General features: G+C 38.0%; 1 pseudogene; it reads right to left on the bottom strand.

Moving 5' to 3' along the window:
- Window positions 1-827: 827 nt before the first annotated feature.
- On the bottom strand, window positions 828-1,369 carry LOC136322946 (small ribosomal subunit protein eS24 pseudogene; annotated as a pseudogene).
- Window positions 1,370-9,056: the final 7,687 nt, after the last annotated feature.

Here is a 9,056-nt window from a genome sequence, read left to right as displayed (position 1 = left end):
TCCTATGTGCCCTGGCCGGGAATCAAACCCGGGTCCCCCGCACGCCAGGCCAACACTCTACCACTGAGCCAACCGGCCAGGGCCTGGGTTGCTATTTTAAATAAGATTGTAAGAGTAGGCTTTAGTAATGAGGTGACCTGAGCAGAGACATGGAGATGATGGAATAAACCATGTGACTATCTGGGGAAAAAACATTCTCAGGCAGTGGTAACAGCCAGTGCAAAAGTCCTAGAATAGGAGCGTGTTAAAGAGACCACAAGGAGAGCAGTGGGGCTAGAACAGTGTGAATAGAAGGAGGAGTGGAGTGCGGGGTGGGCAGGGGGAGAGAGGTAAGGGTTGAGGTTACACAAATAAGGGGGCTTCTGATCATATAAATTCTGGGGATCATTTAAAGGACTTTGGTTTTTACTTTTCAGGAAATGAAAACCATTGCAAGTTTTAAGGAGGGAAGTGACACAATGTGACATGTTTTAAAACAGTGGTCCCCAACCTTTTTTGGACCACGGACCGGTTTAATGTCAGAAAATATTTTCACGGACTGGCCTTTAGGATGGGATGGATAAATGCACAAAATAAAATTATGTGACCGGCGTAAAAACTGTGGTATTTTAAAATATAATTGTCGAACTGACGATACAAGTGTCAAGAGTGAGTCTTAGACGCATGTAACAGAGGGAATCTGGTCATTTTTAAAAAATAAAACATCGTTCAGACTTAAATATAAATAAAACGGAAATAATGTAAGTTATTTATTCTTTCTCTGCAGACCGGTACCAAATGGCTCACGGACCGATACCGGTCCACAGCCTGGGGGTTGGGGACCACTGTTGTTTTTTTTCACAGAAAAGTTCTGTTTATTAATCCTCTCATGAGAAATCTGCATAATCACCACAAACAGTTGCTGAAGAATCTTTACTCCTTCTTTTTGCCAGCACCGACGTTGGCCTTTGCAGTCCCCCTGACTTTCTTCATTCTGTTCTTACGTTCCTTTCTCTGTTTTCTTGAGATCTTCTTCTTTTCATACAGTCCATGTCTTGCTAGTCTGTGTTTGGGTTCATTTTTCTTTGCATAGTCTAAGGAATCATAAATCATGCCAAAACCAGTTGTCTTGCCACCACCAAAATGGGTTCTGAAGCCAAACACAAAGATGACATCTGATGTGGTCTTATACATTTTGGCTAGTTTTTCCCGGATTTCTGTCTTGGGTACTGTTGCCTTCCCAGGGTGAAGGACATCAATGACCATTTGTTTCCGCTGAAGTAGTCTGTTGGTCATAAACTTCCTCGTCCGGATAGTTACTGTGTCATTCATGACGGCAGCCGATCTTCAAGCAGCCGGGGAGGAAAAGAGAGTCACTTTACCCCGGCCAATCATATCAACGCTATGGAAGGACCTGGGACCACTGTTTTAAAAGGACAATTTTATATAGAAAGAACAGATGAAAGGGGCAAGAGGAGAAATCAGAAGACCTATGAGAAGGCTTAGATTAGAGTAGTAGCAGTGGAGATGATGGAAAGTGATTAGATTTTTTTGAAGTCATCTTTTTTATTACAGCCTGTCTAGTAGTTATAAAATAGTATCTCATCATAGGTAATTTTTTTTAAATTGAATTAATTGGGGTGACACTGGTTAAAATACAGGTTTCAGGTGCCCAATTCTACAACATGTCCCTGTATACCATATTGTGTGTTCACCCTTCACAAGTCAAGTCTTTGTCCACCACCATCTAGACCCTCCTTCACTTCCCCTCTTTCTCACCCCCCTGCAATCAACACACTGCTGTTTATATCCATGAGTTTTTTCTTTTTTTTTTGTCCTTTTTTGCTCAAACCCTCCACTCCCCCTCCCCCCTTACCCAGTCCCCTACCCCAGTGGCCCCCAATCCCCGGACCGCAGACTGGTATTGGTCCGTGGACATTTGGTACTGGTCTGCAGAGAAAGAATAAATAACTTACATTATTTCCGTTTTATTTATATTTAAGTCTGAACAATGTTTTATTTTTAAAAAATGACCAGATTCCCTCTGTTACATCTGTCTAAGACTCACTCTTGATGCTTGTCTCGGTCACATGATACATTTATCCGTCCCACCCTAAAGGCCGGTCCATGAAAATATTTTCTGATGTTAAACCGGTCCGTGGCCCAAAAAAGGTTGGGGACCACTGCCCTACCCCACTGCCAACAGTTCTGAGCTGAATGAACAAAATGAACTAAAAATAAAAATAGGGACAGACTTATAGATAGAGAGCAAGTGATTAGATTTTAAAATATATTTTAAAGTTAGAGCCAACAGAAATTTCTGAAAGAGAAGTGGGTGGTGAATAAAGGAGTCGAGGAAGTCTTCAATGTTTTTTTGTTTGTGTTTAGTGATAGAGAGAGAGAGGAAGGGAGAAAAATGAGAAGCATCAACTTGTAGTTGTGTCACTTTAGTTGTTCATTGATTACTTTCTCATACATGCCTTCACTGGGGAGCTCAAGCCAAGAAGAGACCACTTGCTCAAGCCAGCGACCTTGGACTCAAACCAGCAACCTTTGGGGTCATCTCTATGATCCTACGCTCAAGCTGGCAGCCCCATGCTCAAATTGGTGAGCCTGTGCTCAATCTGGATGAGCCTGCACTCAAACCGGTGACCTTGGGGTTTCTAACGTGGATCCTCAGGTCGATGCTTTATCCACATGGTCAGGCGACTTTAACATTTTTGAAATGAGCAATTGGACAAATGGATTACCATTATAGAGAGGTTTTTTTTGTTGTTTTTTTTGTAGTGTAGGGTTGTGGGGAAGAGGAGTTCAGTTTTGAATACACTGAGTTGGCTCTATTATCATTACAATACATTTTTTTAAAGTTGCTTAAGTGAGGGCTGTGGAAAGTAGGAGTCAGTGATATAGCATCTGTCACATGGTATTGGCTCAGAGTAGGTGTGTTCTCTTAGATGGGGAAGGATAAAAGAAGAGGCAGGATTGTAAGAGCTCCATGATTGACTCAATGGTTTCATGATCCTCACATGTGTAACTGAAAAAAAAAAATTGACCATAATAACAGAGCTAACAATGATTGAGTTCTTACTGTGTACTAGGCACATGATATGTCAACTCATGCTTACATGTATAAATCGAAAGAAATGTTAAATTTGATTTAGAGGCTACTAAAAAAAAATGTGTAATTTTTTTCCCCATCCAAATTTATGGAAATTTATTTTTTGTTTTGGGGCTCCAGGTTAAGAATCCTGGTGTGCTTTAAAATTTATAAACACATCTTTGTGTACATTGTTTATCTTTACAAAATCTTTATCAGGTAGATCAGTGATGTTATCCTTTCCACATTCAAAGGGCTAGAATGGCTTGTGTGTGTGTGACATGCTGTTGAGTCAGCTTTGGTTCCTAGTGACCCTATGAATGAGTGATGTCCACAATGCCCTGTCCTTAACAGCCCTGCTCAGCTCTTATAAACTTATGCCTCTGGCTTTTATTTATGGAGTCCATTCTTCTCACATTTGGTCTTACTTTTCTCCTGCTTCCTTTTATTTTTCCAAGAAATACCATCTTATTCAAAGAATTCTGCTTTCTCATGGTGTACCCAAGGTAGGACAGCTTCAGTTTTGTCAGCTTTGCCTTCAGCAACATTTCTGGCTTAATTTGCTCAAGTGTGTTGAACAAGGACTGGCTTGTTTGACATTTGATTCTGCATTATTCCCTACTTTTGTGTTCCAATCACCAATAATTATCAGAATGTTTTGTCTTGGTTTATCAACTTCTTGGATACTTGGGTAAAAGCTTTTAATTTCATCTTCTTCAGCCTCTGTAATTGGAGCATAGACTTGAGTGATGGTTATGTTAATAGGTTTTCCTAGAAGGCTGATTAATATTATTTGGGCAGACTTTGCATTGTAGCCCTTACGTGCCTGTGCTACATCTTACCCCACTATTAAAGAGTGGCTTGCTTAGCCTGACCTGTGATGGCGCAGTGCATAAAGCGTTGACCTGGAATGCTGAGATCGCTGGTTTGAATCCCTGGGCTTGTCCGGTTAAGGTATATATGGGAGTTGATGCTTCCTGCTCCTCCCCCTTCTCTCTCTCTTTCCTCCCTAAAAAAATGAATAAATAAAACTTTAAAAAGAAAAATAAAAGAGTGGCTTGCTTAAGATAAAAATGCCAGTTTGAGAGTCAAGTTCTCTGACTTCAAGGCCAATTATTTTTCACTACCACCTTGCCATTCAACTTTTTTATTTATAACACCTTTATTTATAACACTTTTATTTATAACTTTTTTATTTATTTATTTTAAGCCTGTGAGAATTTTTGAATAATACAACAAACACTTTGTTGGGCAGATAAAATATATTATGCTCACTTTGTTAAAGATGGCGCTGCCCACATGGAAGCCCATCTCCCAGGTGATGATATTAGTTGTCCTTATGCTTGGAATGGGCGTAATTATATTAATGTGTGCTGGGGGCGGGCTGTGGGCAGGCAGGATCCTTGTAGCCTGGGGCTTGGTTTTAGGACTAAGCCTTTCCCACCCTTTTTGATGTGGGGTAGACTTTGTATCAGAGACTTTCCTATTTTGTATATTGGATTAAAGGGGTTTTGATTTCTGTACTATAAAGTGGGGCAGACCGGGAGCTTGCGCTCTCGGTTCCTGAGATTAGCATTAGAGAGCAGAGCAGAGAGAGGCCACATGGAGGAGGCCAGAAGAAGCAGCCGAGATGGTGGAGTGCTGAGTGAGAAGCCAGTTTGTGCAGAGTTTGTGCAGGGAGAAGGAAGGAGATAGGAAACAGAGGTGAATAAGGCTGGTGAGCTAGACAACTTTGATTCTAGGAAACTCAGATAAGTCAGTAGCTTCATGAGCACTAAATGAGTGGGTTTTAGAGCCCAGTGTGTGTTTTTACTTGCCCGCTGGGTGCAAGCTAGGATTAAAGATGATGGCCCACCAGTTCTTGGCTCCATTGTTTCATTACCGTCTGTCTGAATCTAATGTGAACCTGCATGGGCCAGGTGGCTATGATGGTGGTCACGGCAACTGGCTTCACACACCTGTTACCCTTTTCCTACATAATTTATCAACTGTTATATTTCCAAGTTTATATCTTTACACACACAGACACACACATGAATTTTTGAAAGTAAGTTGTAGAACTCCTGTCACCTTTAAGTATATTTAACCTTTATCTTTTTAACCTGTATCTCTTAAGAGTAAGAATATTTGCCTACATAACAAATCTTTTCACAACTTTTAAGAAAATGAATAATAATAATTTAATAACATCACCTAACATAACCTCTATATTTAAATTTCTATTACTGTCTCAAATTCTTTTATTGCTCTATTTTTTCTATCTAGGAATCAATCTAGGATCATGCATAACATTTGAATATTGAATCTTTAATCTCTTTTAACAGAACAGTTTCCCCATTTTTTTGTTTTTCATGTTAGTATCTTTTTTGAAATAGATCACTTGCCATGCAGAGTGTCTTACATTTTGTATTTGTTTGTTTTCTCACAATTAGGTTTAGGTTAAAATATTTTTGGCAGGAGTCATGCAAAGGTGAATGTCAGATTGCTCCACTATTACTCAATTAAGATAGAGTCTGCCAGATTTCTCCATTGTAAAGATAAACTTTTCCTATTTTAATTGATAGGTTATCTGTGTAATAATACTTTGAGACCAAAGTTTTAGCATCCATTGATGATATTTGCCTAAATTAATTACTACCTAGTGGCTACAAAACTCCCTTTACCTCCCTATGCTATCTGAAAATGAGGAAACTTACCCTAAAGCTTTATTTCCAGTACCCTGAAACCACTAATATATTTCCCTATGGACATTGGCTATGCAGTGACGGAAGGAGCAGGAAGTGAGCCCTGGAATCAGATAGCAGATCAGATAGCAGACAGGTGATCATTGTGTTCCAGACAAGCCAGGAAGGGCTTATTATTATGAAGCAAAAGAGCTGCCTTTGTGACAGAAATGGTTTCAGTTCTGTAATTCTTGGGTGGTTACGGGTTGTTTTTTACATAACTTACCCAACTTTTCTTTCAAAATAGTTTGTTTGTTTTTTTTTGATGGAAAAAGAATTATGGCAACATATACAGGGTGAGGCAAAAGTAGGTTTACAGTTGTGGGTACACGAAACAAAATTTATTCTTGTATTATTACTTATTAATTATTATATTATTTTTCATATGAGCAACTGCAACCTACTTTTGCCACACCCTGTATTTGGTATATATCTATTTTAAAACCGCTTTACTATTTTTATCTATCTCTTTTGCTTTCTTATTCTACCCTCTTGTTTTCTATTATCTTCTTTCTCTAGAAACCTTTCTTCTTTTAAAAAGTCTGCTTAAAATTTTGCCTGAATTTTCTTTGTTCTTAATTTACCTCTTCCAATTGACCAGTTCCTACTTTTTTCTTCTGGTTAATATGTCTCTCCTGCTCTTCCAGGTAAGCTGAGGGCTTCAGAAATTATAACGTAACTACATTATGACATAAGATGCCCTAGGTTCAACTCTTTATATAATTAAATATTTGATTTCAGAAGATTATCATTTGAAAAGATATTACAAAATATTCTCAAACAACCTGTGATGGATTTAGTTGTCTCAATAGTATTTTGGTTACTTTAAAATATATTATTTAATTACCATGCTTTTTTTTCTTCTATAACTGAAAAATAGGAAGCTTTTTTTTTCTTGGTAATTTCTAACCACATTTTTGCACTGTGGTTTCATGTAAGCAGTAGCTGATAAACAACTGATAACTGTTGTTATGTACAGAAGTTGTACATATAAGGTATGAAAATGAGTAAAACAATGTTTGAGAAAATGTATATTGATTGAAGTCTCCAAACATCACATTCCTATGGCAAGAAAGACAAATGGATTTTCTCTAATGCATTCAGCTGTTCCATAAAGATCCCTTTGGTTGTTCAAAGATTACTGTCATGATTTATTTTGTAATTTAAAATAGAGTAAAGATTAAAAAAATTTTGCCTTCATGTGTTTTAATTATTGGTTTTTAAGAGGCCCCACAGGCTCTACCAATTCTCTCCTGAATAATTTACAACTTAAAATAATGACAATACTATAAGGTATGGCATAGTTTTAAATTGACAAATGTAATTTTGTGACCAATATGATTTAAAATTTTCTAAATCATAGTTAGGGATAGGCTCATACACAAGAAGGCCCTCTGTGTTGGCAGTATGTGAACCTGCTTGTCCCTCTCTTTCAGTGGTTTGGAAAGAAAAAGCTGAGGAAGAATTTTGCTCTGTCCCAAAAACATCCCTGATCCTATCCCTGCCATGTTTTTCCAGAATAAAGCTGTTATCTTTTAAACATTAACCCAAATCTTATGTAAACCTTCTGAGGCTAGAGAAATTTTGGGCAAGAACAATAACTTATATTTCAGAAGGATAAGGTGTCTGAAGATATGCTTTGAAGCTTAAGATTAATCAAGAGTTCTCTATACTTAGATGACCCTGGAAATTATCCTTACTGAATTAGTCAAATGCAAAATGTGTGGTAAGAAAATGATGGAACCCTAGCTGGGTAGCTCAGTTGGTTAGCATCATCCTGACTTGCCAAGGTTGCAGGTTCAATCTTTGCTCAGGGCACATACAAGAATCAACCAATAAATATATGGATAAGTGGAACAGTAAATCTATGTTTCTTTCCTTCTCTCTCTCTCTAAAATCAATAAAATAAAAACAATTTAAAACACCCCAAAATTATGGCAACTGTGTTCTGTAGAAATCACTTTGAAAATTAAAATATAATGACTCCATGTTAGAAAATAAGGTCTAAATCAGGTAGTTATTAAAGTTTCCTTCAGCCCTGGTCAGGTAGCTCAGCTGGTTAGAGCAGTGGTCCCCAACCCCAGGGTCGTGGACTGGTACCGGTCCGTGGGCCATTTGGTACTGGTGCACAGAGAAAGAATAAATAACTTACATTATTTCCATTTTATTTATATTTGGGTCTGAATGATGTTTTATTTTTAAAAATGACCAGATTCCCTCTGTTATATCTGTCTAAGTCTCACTCTTGACGCTTGTCTCGGTCACGTGATACATTTATCCGCCCCACCCTAAAGGCCGGTCTGTGAAAATATTTTCTGACATTAAACTGGTCCGTGGCCCAAAAAAGGTTGGGGACCACTAGCCATTAGAGCACTGTCCTGAAGTACAGAGGTTGCTGGTTCAATCCCTGGTCTGAGCACATACAGGAATAAATTGATGTTCCTATCACTTTCTTTCTCCTTCCCTTCCTGTCTTGCTAAAATCAATAAATAAAAAAAATTTAAAAAGTTTTCTTTAATCCTTATAACAATAAAATTTCAGTATAATATCTTTACTAGATCTCAATTTTAAACTGAATGCTAAAAAATACTATAGATTTTATAAAAATTCAAAAAATAAATGTTTAAGTTAAAAAAAGTGTTATTTACTAATGTACGTACAGTCTTAATGGGAATTGAAATGAGTTTGAATTATATGACATTTTATGGATGGTTAAAAATGACACCAATTAAACTGAAAGATACTGTACTATTTTATTATAATCTAAATATTATTGGGTTTATGACTCAGATTTTTTTTTTGTTTATTTTTGTTTTTGTTCTCTTTTTCTTCTTTTAGGTGAGAGGAGAGGAGATAGTGAGGTAGATTCTCACATGCGCCCTGACTGAGATTCACCTGGCAACTCCATCTGGGGCTAATGTTGAAGTACCAAGCTATCTTTAGTGCCTGAGGTTGATGCGCTCCAACCATGCTATCCTCAGCGCCCAGGGCCATGCTTGAACATATCTATATATCAAGCCACTAGCTGTGGGAAGGGAAGAGGGTGTGAAGGGGGCGAGGGGAGAAGCAGATAGTCCCCTCTCCTGTGTGCCCTGATCAGGAATCAAACCAGGGACTTTCATAGGCCAGGCCGATGCTGTAGTCACTGAGCTACTGACCAGGACCAGGACCAGGACCAAGATGCTTTGAGATATATATATATATATATATATTTTTTTCTTTTTTTTTCTTTTTTTACAGAGACAGAGAGAGGGATA

The sequence above is a fragment of the Saccopteryx bilineata genome, chromosome 2, assembly GCF_036850765.1.
Source record: "Saccopteryx bilineata isolate mSacBil1 chromosome 2, mSacBil1_pri_phased_curated, whole genome shotgun sequence".
NCBI classification, from domain to species: Eukaryota; Metazoa; Chordata; class Mammalia; order Chiroptera; family Emballonuridae; genus Saccopteryx; species Saccopteryx bilineata.
Note: the sequence above shows the minus strand (reverse complement) of the source record. Positions and strands in the feature narration are given on the sequence as shown.